Source organism: Salvelinus namaycush, chromosome 34 (genome assembly GCF_016432855.1).
Source record: "Salvelinus namaycush isolate Seneca chromosome 34, SaNama_1.0, whole genome shotgun sequence".
NCBI classification, from domain to species: domain Eukaryota; kingdom Metazoa; phylum Chordata; class Actinopteri; order Salmoniformes; family Salmonidae; genus Salvelinus; species Salvelinus namaycush.
The window spans coordinates 26,342,882-26,358,060 of NC_052340.1; the positions used below are offsets into that span (position 1 = coordinate 26,342,882).

The 15,179-nt window shown below is 43.7% G+C and overlaps 1 protein-coding gene across 1 annotated transcript in view; it reads left to right on the forward strand.

Moving 5' to 3' along the window:
- The first annotated feature begins 3,135 nt into the window (after positions 1-3,135).
- LOC120028464 (G protein-activated inward rectifier potassium channel 4-like) overlaps positions 3,136-15,179 on the forward strand; it is a 41,361-nt gene continuing 29,317 nt past the window's right edge. Inside the window, exon 1 of the mRNA XM_038973673.1 lies at positions 3,136-3,220. The gene's annotated coding sequence lies outside the window, so the exon portion shown is untranslated. The remainder of the gene's footprint in view (positions 3,221-15,179) is intronic.

The following is a 15,179-nucleotide window of genomic DNA, read 5'->3' on the forward strand; positions in this document are numbered from 1 at the left end:
TACTGAGTCACAGTTCATATAAGAAAAACGGTCAATTGAAAAATATTCATAGGCCCTAATCTATGGATTTCACATGACTGGGAATACAGATACTGTATGTACCTGCTGGTAACAGAAAAAAATAAAAATTAAGTAGGGGCGTGGATCAGAAAACCAGTCTGTATCTGGTGTGACCACCATTTGCCTCATGCAGCGCGACACATCTCCTTCACATAGAGTTGATCAGGCTGTTGACTGTGGCCTGTGGAATGTTGTCCCACTCCTCTTCAATGGCTGTGCGAAGTTGCTGGATATTTACGGGAAATGGAACATGCTGTCGTACACGTCGATCCAGAGCATCCCAAACATACTCAGTGAGTGAGATGTCTGGTAAGTATACAGGCCATGGAAGAACTGGGACATTTTCATCTTCCAGGAATTGTGTACAGATCTTTGCGACATGGGGACGTGCATTATCATGCTGAAATATGAGGTGATGGAGGCAGATGAATGGCATGAAAATGAACCTCGGGATCTCGTCACTGTATCTCTGTGCATTCAAATTGCAAACCGCTCTCCTACACGATCCCATACACGTGCTGACAAAACTGCACATTTTAGAGTGCCATTTTTATGTCCCCTGCACAAGGTGCATCTGTATAATGATCATGCTGTTTAATCAGCTTCTTAATATACCAAACCTGTCAGGTGAATGGATTATCTTGGCAAAGGAGAAATGCTCACTAACAGGGATGTAACCAAATTTGTGCACATTATTTGAGAAAAACAAGCTTTTTGTGCGTATGGAACATTTCTGGGATATTTTATTTCAGCTCATGAAACATGGGACCAACACACCATGTTGCATTGATATTGTTGCTCAGTGTATATTGATTGTTGTCTGGTAAATGGATGGTCTAATGATCTACACGATCTGAATGCCAAAATGTTTGCTTTGCTGACAAGGTGATTTATTGAAGTTAAACAAATCGGTCCCAGCACAGACGATAAATTAATCATTTAATCATTTTCTGGCGCCAATTGATATGCTTCATTATGAATATATCATTACCATGCTATTCATGTTGGCCCTCTCTGCTTAATATGAAAATGATAATTTAGTGAAAATGATAAATATTGTAGACATTAATGCAGGGACTGTACCTTAAAAGCAGTTAAAACCAGCTGCACGATTTAGTTAGCCAACAAGGCAGAGTGATTATGGAATACTATTTCGATTTTTTAAGCAATCCCTCCCTCCCTTACTCTATAGTCCTGTTTCTTCCATGATGAGGAGTTTATTATTGGTGTAAGTCCTTGGCTCGCTCTGATTTCCCTGCTCTGCTCCTGCCTGGTCCTCCTGCCTGGTCCTCCTGCCTGGTCCTCCTGCCTGGTCCTTCTGCCTGTTCCCCCCGCCTGGTCCTTCTTGTTCTTGGGAGCTGTTAACACTTCAGTTCATTGAGGTGTCAATCACAACTAATGAACTCTGGGACAAGGCAGGGGAATGTAAATGAGGGAGGAAGGAAGGAAGGAAGGAAGGAAGGAAGGAAGGAAGGAAGGAAGGAAGGAAGGAAGGAAGGAAGGAAGGAAGGAAGGAAGGAAGGAAGGAAGGAAGGAAGGAAGGAAGGAAGGAAGGAAGGAAGGAAGGAAGGAAGGAAGGAAGGAAGGAAGGGGAGAATGGAGATAAATGACTCACTCATTCAGAATTTTGTGCCTCCTAAGTCTGGGTAATTAACATTTTCCAGGGACACATCCATCAACCCTGTGGCCCAACCTCCCATCAGTCCATGGTAAATGAGGACAAGGCTTGTGTAAAGGGTCAGACAGATGGTCGCTGGTTGTGAAGGAGATGTGTGAAGGACATGTTTGTACTGTATTTTCCTATTTATTATTAGGATCCAATGTAGCTAACAAAAATAGTGCAACTCAACTGTCACCCAGATCACATTTACATAATACCACGGTTCTGGAGTTGGGGAAACACCAGGTCCAAACTTCGCTACCCTGATCCTCCCTTCCCTCTCCTGTCCTCTCCTCTCACTGCACCTACACCTCTTCCTGTTAATTCTCTCTCTCTCTCTCACTCTCTCTCTCTCTCTCTCTCCTTCTCTGTGTCTCTCTCTCTGTGTCTCTGTCTCTCTGTGTCTCTCTCAATTCAATTCAATTCAAGGGGCTTTATTGGCATGGGAAACATGTGTTAACATTGCCAAAGCAAGTGAGGTAGATAATCTCTCTCTGTGTCTCTCTCTCTCTGTCTCTCTCTGTCTCTCTCTCTGTCTCTGTGTCTCTCTCTCTCTGTGTCTCTCTCTCTCTGTGTCTCTCTCTCTGTGTCTCTCTCTGAGTCTCTCTCTCTCTGTCTCAAGCCCTTAGGGCCTTTTCCTCAACTGCGATTTTAGAGGAATTGATTATACAGCACTTCCCTTCGGCGTATCTCTCTCTCTCCCTCATTCTCTTCCTATCCTCTCTCTCTCTCTCTCTCTCCCTCACTTTCTCCCTAATCTCTCTCCCTATCCTCTTTCTCCCTATCCTCTCTCTCCCTCACTCTCTCCCTATCCTCTCTCTCTCTCCCTCACTCTCTCCCTATCCTCTCTCTCTCTCGCAGTATTTTCTCTTCCAAGCTCATTCCTCTATGCCTTTGCCTGCAGAGTGAAACGAGCCATGTGGTAGGCAGGCACACACACATAGACGCTCTCTGCACACACGCACACACACACACACACACACACACACACACACACACACACACACACACACACACACACACACACACACACACACACACACACACACACACACACACACACACACACACACACACACACACACACACACACACACACACACGTAAAGGACAAATCCTGAGAGACAAGAGCTCTGTGTGGAAGTGAGAGAAGAGCAAGGGGGGGAGGGGGGTGGTTGGGGGAGGAAACACTCACACACATATTCACATGCTCTCCCTCTCTACCTCACACACACTCAAGCACACACTCAAACACACACACACACACACACACACACACACACACACACACACACACACACACACACACACACACACACACACACACACACACACACACACACACACACAGGACTAGAGCGGTGAAGAGGAGAAGAGAAGAGCTGGGAGGCAGGAGGGCTGCTGAACAAAGCAAGGGAAGGAGAGTGGAGTCCAGGGGAGAGCAGCAGCCGTGAAATGCCTCGACGGGAGCCTGCCAGCTACTCTTGTGGCCACCTAAAGGTAAGACTCATGCTACACTGAGAAAAGTGGGAAGACACGGACGGAGCAGAGCGAGAGAGAGGGGTGGAGAAAGTATAGCGCTGATGCAAGCCTAACGCTGTGGTTATAGGGTACCCTCAGGCTGCAGCTGAGCCGTTCGATCTGCCTTTGAATGCAGTGCTGTGCTGTGCTGTCATTACCTTCCGTAATTCTTCACCTTGCCATTGTCCATTTAGCCGCGTGTCAGATCAAAGAGTGTATGTTAATTAAAATCATATAGTATGGCTCTTATGCTCCCCAAGAGAGAGACTGATATGGTGTGTTGTGGTGGAGCTCAGCTGCCTCAGATTCCTCCAGCCTGCTAGCCTGTCTGCCTGCCTGCATGTATGTCTGCCTGCGACCTCTGTCCCGTCACAGCCTGCCTAGGTTCTATATCACTAATGTCACTGCAGTGATAGATCACCCATGCATTTGTTTGCCCTCAATGCGAGGGCTAGGTAATCAAAAAGCAATGGGTTTTCAGCCCTGTCAGACCACTGTGAGAGTCTGCTGATGCTACTGCCTTTGTGTGCCTGCCTAGCTGTCTGGTGTGAGAGGATGCTGTAATTGTCCTATAGTACAATGCAGGAGTTTTACGAGTGCAGCAGCCAACAGTGTGGGGGTTTGCTACAGAGGGTGGCAGCACAACACAGTCCACACATTCAATGACAGAAGGAACGGTGGAGAGAGAGATAGAGAGAGAGGGATAGAGAGAGAGGCCATTATCTGTTTGCTGTAGCTTTTCGCTGGAATATCAGAGACTATCTAAAAATTTAGACCAAATCATTTGTATTGATTCCATTGATGTGTCTCTGAGCCGGGCATTAGAGAGTCTGATTTCAGTGCCATTGTGATGTACTATTGTCTGCTGATTCCGTAAGCTCTCCTGTTATAGGCTGTCCTGGAAGAGTGTACCCTGCACAAAACATCTTGAGAGTTGTCACTGTAAAACTTTCATGACAATCATGTCTGTGGCCATGGACAACAAGATTTTTTTTCCTACGCAATGTTCCCGGGAATGTCCTCAGCAGGGAATGCAGAGGTGGTGTAGTAGCGTTCAGTATTCATGCAGAATGTGTACGTGATCATACATTTCCCCTTGAGCAGTGTAAAGGCAGGGCTAACAGGGAAATGCTATAGGAGAAGGATGGTGCAGACCAGTAGCACATTGCACATATTTTATTCTATGCTCACCTTTTGACCTTTTGATGCAATGTGCAGTTTTTTTTTCTCTCAGTCTATCCTTATAGGCATCACTTCATTCTGACCAGCCTATCCATATAGGAATCACTTCATTCTGACCAGTCCATCCATCTGTACAGGTGGTAGACATGGATAAGTTAAAAAGCAGCCCATCCCCGCTTATATTATACAGTGCATTTGGAAAGTATTCAGACCCCTTGACTTTTTCCACATTTTGTTACATTACAGCCTTATTCTAAAATGGATAAAAAATAAATACAAGAAATCTCATCAATCTACACACAATGCCCCATAATGACAAAGCAAAAACTGTTTTTTTGCATTTTTTGCAAATTTATAATTAAAAAAAAACTGAAATATGACATTTACATAAGTATTCAGACACTTTACTCAGTACTTTGTTGAAGCACCTTTGGCAGTAATTACAGCCTTGAGTCTTCTTGGGTATGACGCTACAAGCTTGTCACACCTGTTTTTGGGGAGTTTATCCCATTCTTCTCTGCAGATCCTCTCAAGGTCAGTCAGGTTGGATGGGGAGCGTTGCTGCACAGCTATTTTCATGTCTCTCCAGAGATGTTTAATCGGGTTTAAGTCCGGGCTCTGGCTGGGCCACTCAAGGACATTCAGAGACTTGTCCCAAAGCCACTCCTGTGTTGTCTTGGCTGTGTGCTTTGTGTCGTTGTCCTGTTGGAAGGTGAACCTTCACCCCAGTCTGAGGTCCTGAGCACTCCGGAGCAGGTTATCATCAAGGATCTCCCTGTACTTTGCTCTGTTCATCTACCCCTCGATCCTGATTAGTCTCCCAGTCCCTGCCACTGAAAAACATCCCCACAGCATGATGCTTTCACCATCATGCTTCACCGTAGGGATGGTGCCAGGTTTCCTACAGACGTGACACTTGGCATTCAGGCCAAAGAATTCAATCTTGGTTTCATCAGACCAGAGAATCTTGTTTCTCATAGTCTGAGAGTCTTTATGTGCCATTTGGCAAACTCCAAGCAGGCTGTCATGTGCCTTTTACTGAGGAGTGGCTTTTGTCTGGCCACTCTACCATAAAGGCATGATTGGTGGAGTGCTGCAGAGATGGTTGCCCATCTGGAAGGTTCTCCCATCTCAGCAGAGGAACTCTGGAGCTCTGTCAGAGTGACCATCGGATTCTTGGTCACCTCCCTGACCGAGGCTCTTCACCCCCTATTGCTCCGTTTGGCCAGCCGGCCAGCTCTAGGACGCGTCTTGTTGATTCCAAACTTATTCCTTTTAAGAATGATGGAGGCCACTGTGGTCTTGGGGACCTTCAATGCTGCAGACAGATTTTGGTACCCTTCCCCAGATCTGTGCCTTGACACAATCCTGTCTCGGAGCTCTACAGACAATTCCTTTGACCTCATGGCTTGGTTTTTGCTCTGACATGCATTGTCAACTGCGGGACCTAATATAGACAGGTGTGTGCCTTTCCAAATCATGTCCAATCAATTGAGTTTATCACAGGTGGACTCCAATCAAGTTGAAGAAACATCTCAAGGATGATCAATGGAAACAGTATGCACCTGAGCTCAATTTCTAGTCTCATAGCAAAGGGTCTGAATACTTATGTAAATAAGGTATTTCTGTTTTACATTTTTTATAAATTAACAAAAAAAAATGTTAACCTGTTTTCGCTTTGTGAAAATGGTGTATTGTGTGTAGAGTGATGAGGATGTATTTATTTTGAATCTATTTTAGAATAAGGCTGCAATGTAACAAAATGTGGAAAAAGTCAAGGGGTCTGAATACATTGCACTGTAGCAATGCATCTGTGTCAGGAGCTTAGCCAAGCGTGAACAATTCTTTGTATTAAACTGTGTGTCTTTATGATTAGAATAGAAAGCTATACTATATATTATATATTGTGTAATGGTCAACTGTGGATGAAAGGAGTGCTCTCTTCTGATACCTGCTGTGCTGTTGAATTAGTTAGCGGAATTAAAAAGTAATCTATTGTAGAATTCCTCTAGCCTATAGCATGTTATATCATTGAAATATATAGTCGACACTGAGCTCTGTTCTGTTCAAATACAATTCCAAATCCTGCACGGGAAGAAAATGATTGAGTGTCCCGTGTGGTTCAGTTGGTAGAGCATGCGCATGATGCTCGGCTATTGGAAATGGAACGAGCTCTGTGTTTATACTGTATTTAAAAGTGACATCGTACATGTTTAATGTAGGCGATTTTTCCTTGGAAAAGTATATATGCTCTGTCTATTGCTATTGCCTGGTTCTGTCAAAACATAAAGTTGATACATGGAAGTCCACACTGCTTGTAAGCAGATCAAACGCACTTCCAGCAGCCTGTAAACAGATGCTGGTCGGGCAGCTGCAGGGATCACATTTTTGTGATCGCCTCTCTGTCACAGCCAGACCTCCTCGTACAGCAGAGACAGAGCTAGCAGATCACCTTCAGTCTCTACTACCGTGTCTGGCAGTGTAGTACAATAATGTTCTCCTTCCCTGTAAAGCAACTCACCTAGACAGAATGGAAGGGCATTCCTTGTCCAGGTTAATTGGCCGTTACCAAGGTGGAGGTGGGAGGAGAGTAATAATTGGCCATGCTCTAATCTGTCCAGTGTCATCGACAGGAGGACAATCTGGGATGACACTGAGGTTTTAGAGACAGAGCTCCTTGTAAAAGCAGTGATGTCCTTTATCCCTAACTAGCCCCATTGGAATATCCAAAGTCAAACCATTTACCACGGGCATTACGATTGGGTTGCGTGCAGCTGCACTCCGAATTGATGATTACTTGTGTGCTGCCAGCTGTGGGCATGTGCGCAGGATTGAAACAAACCCAAGCTGTTTTACGTTCAAAAGTCTGTTTTGTATCCAACTGACTGTATGACCAAAATTATCCTATTTACACTTTGTAATCAATTTTGACAGTAAAATAAATGTTTCGGACTCATATCGATGCCACATAGTCTGTTTTCTAAATGTGAAGTTGGATTTTAGTGGCAGTTGCTCCTTAACCCTGATGAAGGCATTCTAGAGGAGATTCCACGATACTGTTCCTTAGCTCCACTGGCCAGCTGGTTAACATGCAGGTCAAGTCAATTGAACATTATCTTTCAGGGTGAGACTGGCGCATCAATCTTTTCTCAGTACGTGTTCACCGTAAGTCCGTTTGGATAAAACCATTTTATTATTATCTACTTCAGAACATCTTTGATGACGTTCAAATCCTTAAGAGTCGATTGACACACGTGTTCAACAATCTAGCTGACATAATTAGACTTTTAGAGGATAATGACAATAGTCTTCACTTTCCTTTCATATGACAATAATAATGTATTATTTGTTTTATAATATGACGGTGGTATAAAGCAGTAGTCGTGTCTATGGTGGAGAATCATAATTACTACCCAAGCTATCATTAAGGTGAAATAACTGAACATGTTGTTAACTTAAAACTTCTTGCGACTACAGGGGGTGCTGTTCCGAATTAGCATTTTGTCGTCTCCAAATTAAACTGCCTAGTACTCAATTCTTGCTCGTACAATATGCATATTATTAATTCTATTGGAAAGAAAACACTTTCTAGTTTCATACAAAGTTGGAATGATGTCTGTGGGTGACCCAGAACTCTTTCTACAGCGAAATCCATGACAGACAGTGAAAGGTCTGAGAGCGAAGCTCTGGTTTCAGATCAGTTTTTAAGGTCTCTGTCTATCCTATGGAACGACACGAACTGCACCCGCCTTCCCCTGGATGTCAGTAACCAATGAGAAGTGGAATGGGCCTTCTCCGTAGCTCTCAGAGGTTATAAAAGACCAAGGAGTGAGAGTAGCCCCCCTTTCGACGCTCGCCCTTACGCAGGAAGGGACCTCCGGACGCCATTTTCACAGGCTCGGTTATCAACTTGAAATGTATCCGTCTGTAATTTAATTCGATATAGGACTTAGAAACATCATAAGGTAGTTAATTTAAACCGTTTTATAGGAAATTATATCCGTTTAGTGCGATTTTGAGGAATTTCTTTGTTGTGCACTCTGAAACTTTGGACACGTTTTGGGGTCCCGTTCGATCGTTAGTGGATATTTCGAAGGACAGAGGACATCTATCGACCAAAAGACGTTTATAACATAGAAAGGATACATTGCCCAAGAATATGATGGAAGAACAGCTCATAGTAAGCAATATTTAATATGATAAATTGTTGTTCTGTCGAAATATTTTAAACGCATATTTCGCCATTTTGTTTGGTGTAGCTTCACTTGGCGAACCCTGTATTGAAAAGTAAGGATAATTTTACAAATGTAAATCAGCGGTTGCATTAAGAACTAATTTGTCTTTCGATTCCTGTCAACCCTGTATTTTTTAGTCAAGTATATGATTAGCTTTCAATTAAACTAGATCACTCTGATAGATGACGTCAGACATATTGAGGCTTGATTTCCTAGTATTTTTATTGTGTAACCACGGTTTTGTATGGCTAAATATGCACCTTTTCGAACAAACTGTATATGTATGTTGTAAAATGATGTTACAGGAGTGTCATCGGAAGAATTCTGAGAAGGTTAGTGAAAAAATTAATATCTTTTGGCGATGTTGACGTTATAGCGCTCTTTGGCTGGAATCGATGCTCTGGTAACGTTTGCACATGTAGTATGCTAACTTATCGATTTATTGTGTTTTCGCTGAAAAACGCTTAGAAAATCTGAAATATGGTCTGAAATCACAAGAACTGGGTCTTTCCATTGCTATGCTTTGTCTATTTTTATGAAATGTTTTATGATGAGTAAATTGGTCATACACGTTGCTCTATCTAGTAATTCTAGTCGATTTGTGATGGTCGGTGCAATTGTAAACTGTGATTTCTACCTGAAATATGCACTTTTTTCTAACAAAAACTATCCTATACCATGAATATGTTATCAGACTGTCATCTGATGGTTTTTTTTATAGGTTATTGGCTATCAATATCTTAGTTGAGCCGAATTGGTGATAGCACCTGAAGGAGTAAGAAACTGATGGAGTTAGAATAGTGGTGTATTTTGCTAACGTGTTTAGCTAATAGATTTACATATTTTGTCTTCCCTGTAAAACATTTTAAAAATCTGAAATGGTGGCTTTATTCACAAGATCTGTATCTTTCATCTGGTGTCTTGGACTTGTGATTTAATGATATTTAGATGCTACTATCTACTTGTGAAGCTATGCTAGCTATGCTAATCAGTGTGTGGGGGGTGGGGGGTGATCCCGGATACGGGGTTGAGGTTCGGTAAAAGTTAACCATCTCCAGAGGAGCTTTTCTTTGCGTACACCTCTATCTATGGAGGCAAGCGTGATTATTCTTCACCCAGGGGACAAGTTGCCCTCAGTCATAGCCCATTAACACAGAGAAAAGAGACATATGTTTAATATAACAGGCTCAAGGCCTATTGAGTGACACCATGGATGTTCTGATGTGGTATGGTGGTGGCGAGTGGAACGGCCTCCTGATAGGACTGGTGCAGGGACAGAGCGAGGTGCCGCAGGAATTCTAATTAGGTCTGTGTGACCTTTGGCTCTTCCTGCATGCACTTCGCACCCCCTCCTCTCTTCATCTCCTGCTCTCTACATCCTCTCGTCCATCCATCCCTCACTCTCTCACTCCTACAGAGATGGAGCTGTGAGAGAGGGAATGTGGGGCCTGGGCTGTAAATCATGACAAGAGGCTGACGAGCCACCTGATAAAAGCGGGACAGGGTGTTGGTGCTCCTTTCCTCTCTTTAACCCCCATCCCCCGCCACATTCATTCCTGTAGGACTGCTCTGGTCCAGTAGAGTGGGTGTTTTTGGCTTGGCCTGGTGCTCAGTCCGTCCAGCATCACTCAACAGTGTTGGGGAGTCTGGGGCATCACTTTTATAAATACACGTAACCTTGGCGCAGGGGCGCGAGAGGACGAGATTGGAGCAAGCAGCAGAGACTCAACTTGCGACAGCTATTCCTGGCTGAGGCTGTGTAGTGTTTTATTTGTCTTTTGTCATTTCATTAGACTAATAGTCTCCAGTGTGGGCAGGACGTCTAGCTGAGGCAGTGTCTATTGCTCTGTAGAAGGTGATCCGTGAGAGATGTACTGTATATACTCAAGGCCGGCTATCAGCCATGGGGAGGGGAATAAGCAGTCTGGGCCTGGAGCCAAGCTGGCTGGCATCCGCAGGCTTTGGAGACATTTTTAGTCATTTGCCCTGACCGACCTCAAAGTGTCAAAGAGATAGGAACGAAGCGCTGCACTGTGGGCCACTTGTCTTAGCCTGAGACGAACGCACGCATGAGAACCTGGTAACCATGACGCTGCTGAGAGAAAGTTACGGTACGCTCCCAATGCTGGGCTACAGAGATGAAAGAGACATTGGAGCAAATTATTCCACTAGAGGAGATACCTATCTTTTGCACTGATTGTGCAGATCCTCCCAGTGCAGATACTGTTTAAGACTCAGCTCTCTCTCTCTCCTCTCCTCTGCCAGATCTGTGCTCTGTTTTGATGACTCCTCAGAATGGCCTTTCAGTGGAAAACGGGAAGTTTCTATATGGATGATTGCCCCCTAATAGCAGAATTTGTATTGTAAACCAAAGGTTTACTGCGGAATTAGCAGTTTCTCACTGCAATCATCATTCTCTGAGGAATGGACAGTACGGTGGTATATTGTAGCTTGTTCACAGATCTATCTTGAAACAATTTGCAAAACATGCACGTCTCATGGATATTTTTAGGCAGAAAATGTGTTTGTTTCCCAGACTCCCTAAACTTGCTCTTTTAAAGAGCTTTGATTACCTTCAAATTATGAGAAAATGTAAGCTAATTGAGAAAATAAAGTGATCCAAACCCAGTTATCTTGTTGATGAAGTTCTTTGTCTTCTCAGGCAGAGTAATGATTAGGGGGTACTACGGTCCTCAGAGGCCGGTTTAACTCTGCTGGGCGACGGCCGTGTTATTGGAGCAGTAATTAGTATTGATACAAGCCCCATCCTGGCCTGGCCACCTGGCTCCTCACAGCTAGCCCTCACCTTCCCAAACTGCACTGAGGGCTGACAACAACTACATTTTAGAAGTGCCTTTAATTAAGATAATTAAACCTTACAATAGCTGTTTGTGTAACTCAAACAAAGACTTGGACTGTCCTCAAAAAACATAATGTGAAAGTATACAGGTGGAAACACTACAGAAGCCTGACACAGCTGCTGTAGTGAGAGACAGAGAAAGAGAGAGAGAGAGAGAGAGAGAGAGAGAGAGAGAGAGAGAGAGAGAGGGGGAAAGCAGGTTTACTTCTCTGCCACTGTCACCCTGCCTCTAAACACGACAGATGAGCGCTGACGCTATCAGAGCCTAAACACAATTTACCCAAAGCATCCTGTCGCTCTTCAAGTAACAAGATAAACGCTTGTTACCCTCTTAAAGATAAAACACTGAGCTGGAATCTGTGTTCGCACAACCGCTGGTGAGTCTGCAGCGAGAGCAAAGCAGCAATCAAACGCAGGCAGAGTATGCACACAGGTCCTGGGTTCACCAGTCACTGGGGAGATGTTTAATGCATGAAAGCCTAAACTGACTTGGGAAGCAGGACCTGGTAACACTATAATGCATTCACCCAGGGTTCTTCTGGGGCTTTGTGTGTCTTCTATTCCTCTGTCTGTCTGTCTTTCTACATCTCAGATGCCTGTCACGTCACTCTGCCCTTTGCTTTAAACCCGTCAATGTCAACACTGTATTCCTGCGTGGATCTCCTGTGTGACGTGAGCCCTCATTCCTCCACCCTGCTTTGCAATTTCTCTCCATGATGCCTTGCCTTCCATCTCACTGATCAAAACAGAGCAATGTCAGAGCAGGATGACAGAGACAAATCAGATGGTGTTGTAGAAGCAATCTGGTGATTGTTCTCTGATTGACAGAGGTGGGATCAAGTCACTATTATTTTAGTCACAAGCAAGTCTCAAGTCACAAGGTCCGAGTCTCAAGTTGAGTCCCAAGTAGAATGGGGCGGCAGGTAGCCTAGTGGTTAGAGCGCTGTAACCGAAAGGTTGCAATATCAAAAAAGGTTGCAAGATCCCCGAGCTGGTAAAAATCTATGTTCTGTCGCTGAACAAGGCAGTTAACCCACTGCTCCTAGGCCGTCATTGAAAATAAGAATTTGTTCTTAACTGACTTGCCTGGTAAAATAAAATAATAATGGGTTGAGTCTCGAGTCAAGTCCAATCATACATTCTAAGAGCAAATCGTTTTGTCAAGTAAAGAAAAAGCTATACATGCAATGAGTTGTTCAACTACACATCTTTGTCTATTTATTGAGACTACCAGATAGCTCTTTTTATTATTTTGTCTAAAACATATTTCGATTATGTAAAAATTGATTTTAACAACAAATTCCAAATGCAAGCTTCATAAGTAAATTATAAATTTCAAGAAATGTTTGACACACCAAAAGACCAGTAGGCCTATGCTAGTAATTGTTGCTTGATGCCCCATTGCTGGTGAGCTTGCAAAGTAAACAGTGAATATCACCAAACATTTTTTGGAGCTGCATATTTATTTATGGCAATCCTCTCCATAAAATGTGATGTTTGCACTGCACCCGATCCTATAGCTGTATAGCAAATCAGAAATCTGTTCCCTAGCTCAATGGCTCTCAAAATGTTTGACCCTTGACCCCCAAAAAGCAGTGGTTAAAAGCTTGTGACCCCCGTGCACACACGTACATGCGCGCACAATAGCTGCGCAAACGTAGCCTGCCACTACCTCCATAAACGGCACTGCGTTTTCAAAACTATAAACTATGTTTTACACCTGCATTTTGAGCTGAAAGTCATTCATCTTAGCAGCCAATATCAAGAAGGCATATCATGTCACTTCTCTGGAGGACAGAGCAAGCAGAATCATACGGCCTACCTACCTGTATGCAGTGGCAGGTGCAGGATCGGATGGAAAGCATGGTCAGTCTACACCAAACACTATCACTTTCAAGGTCTGCCCGTCTCCAGAATACTCGTTGCCAATTGGGTAGCCCTTTTCTTCCTCACAAATACTGTATTTAATTCACCAGAATATGTTCAATATTCATCCCATAATATTGAAGGCAGGGAGATGTTACAGCTATCCTTAGACATAAAGCCAGTAGCCACCCAAACTAGGCCTATCTGAAATATGGAAGTCACCGCAGCAATGTTCCAACATCTAGTGGAAAGCCTTCCCAGAAGAGTGGAGGCTTTTATAGCAGCAAAGGGGGGACCAACTACATATTAATGATCATGATTTTGGACGAGAATTATTACAATACGGCAAATATTTGTAAATTCTTGGATTCTATCCATGCTGGCTTTTGCGACCTACCTGAGACATGAAACAGATAGGTGGGAGGGCATACAGCCTGTCACCATCTGGCAGTCCGACGGACGAATCTGGGTTTGGCGGATGCTAGGACAACACTACCAGCCCCAACTGTAAAGTTTGGTGGATGAGGAATAATGGTCTGGGGCTGTTTTTCATGGTTTGGGCTAGGCCCCTTAGTTCCAGCGAAGGGAAATCTTAACTCTACAGCATACAATGACATTCTAGACGATTCTGTGCTTCCAACTTTTTGCCAATAGTTTGGGGAAGGCCCTTTCCTGTTTCAGCATGACAATGCCCCCGTGCATAAAGCAAGGTCCATACAGAAATGGTTTGTCGAGATCGGTGTGGAAGAACTTGACTGTCCTGCACAGAGCCCTGACCTAAACTCCATCGAACACCTTTGGGATGAATTGGAACGCCGACAGCGAGCCAGGCCTAATCGCCCAACATCAGTGCCCGACCTCAGTAATGCTCTTGTGGCTGAATGAAAGCAAGTCACCGCAGCAATGTTCCAACATCTAGTGGAAAGCCTTCCCAGAAGAGTGGAGGCTTTTATAGCTGCAAAGGGGGGACCAACTACATATTAATGATCATGATTTTGGAATGAGATGTTCAAGAAGCAGGTGTCCACATACTTCTGGTCATGTAGTGTATATAAATACAAATGGTAGGCTATATGTAACCTATTAAAATATGTATGAAAAATATGTATTTTCCCATTCAGTTTCACACTCGCAACCCCCCAAAACCTTCTCCCCAATTTGAGAACCATTGCGCTAGCTCACCCAACCTGTGTTGATTGACAGTTTTCTGGTCCAATCAGAGGGCTGAACATGCATTTCACTAGCCAATCTGTTGCAGGTTTTTTTGGTTTTGCAAATGCATGCTGCAGCTACGGTCTCTGACTGTGTGGAGAGTAATCCATGGAGACTCTGTGCCACAAAATGAGTGTCAAAACGTGGCTAGATAATTTAAGTCCACAATCTCAAGTCAAAGTCAGGTCCCGAGTCTTGAGGCTCCAAGTCCAAGTCAAATCTCAAGTTATTTTTTTTCTATGAAATCGAGTCTCAAGTCATCGAATTTGTGACTCGAGACAGACTTGAGTCCAAGTCATGCGACTCAAGTCCACACCTCTTCTGATTGGTGATTAGGGAACACACAGTTCATACTCTCTGTCACTCTATTGGTTTATTTTCAAACACCAGTGACCCTATCAGTTATTATGCTTTTATATAACTGAATAGGTGTTGTTATGAAATTGCTGCTAAAATTAGTCCTTATCGATGTGCCCTCTCCGCCTCTCATATCTGTAGTGCTGACTTCCTGTATGTGTTATTTCATCCTATTGCCAAAATATTTTTTTCTTCTGTTTTTCCCTCTGTCAGTTTGAGTCATTGT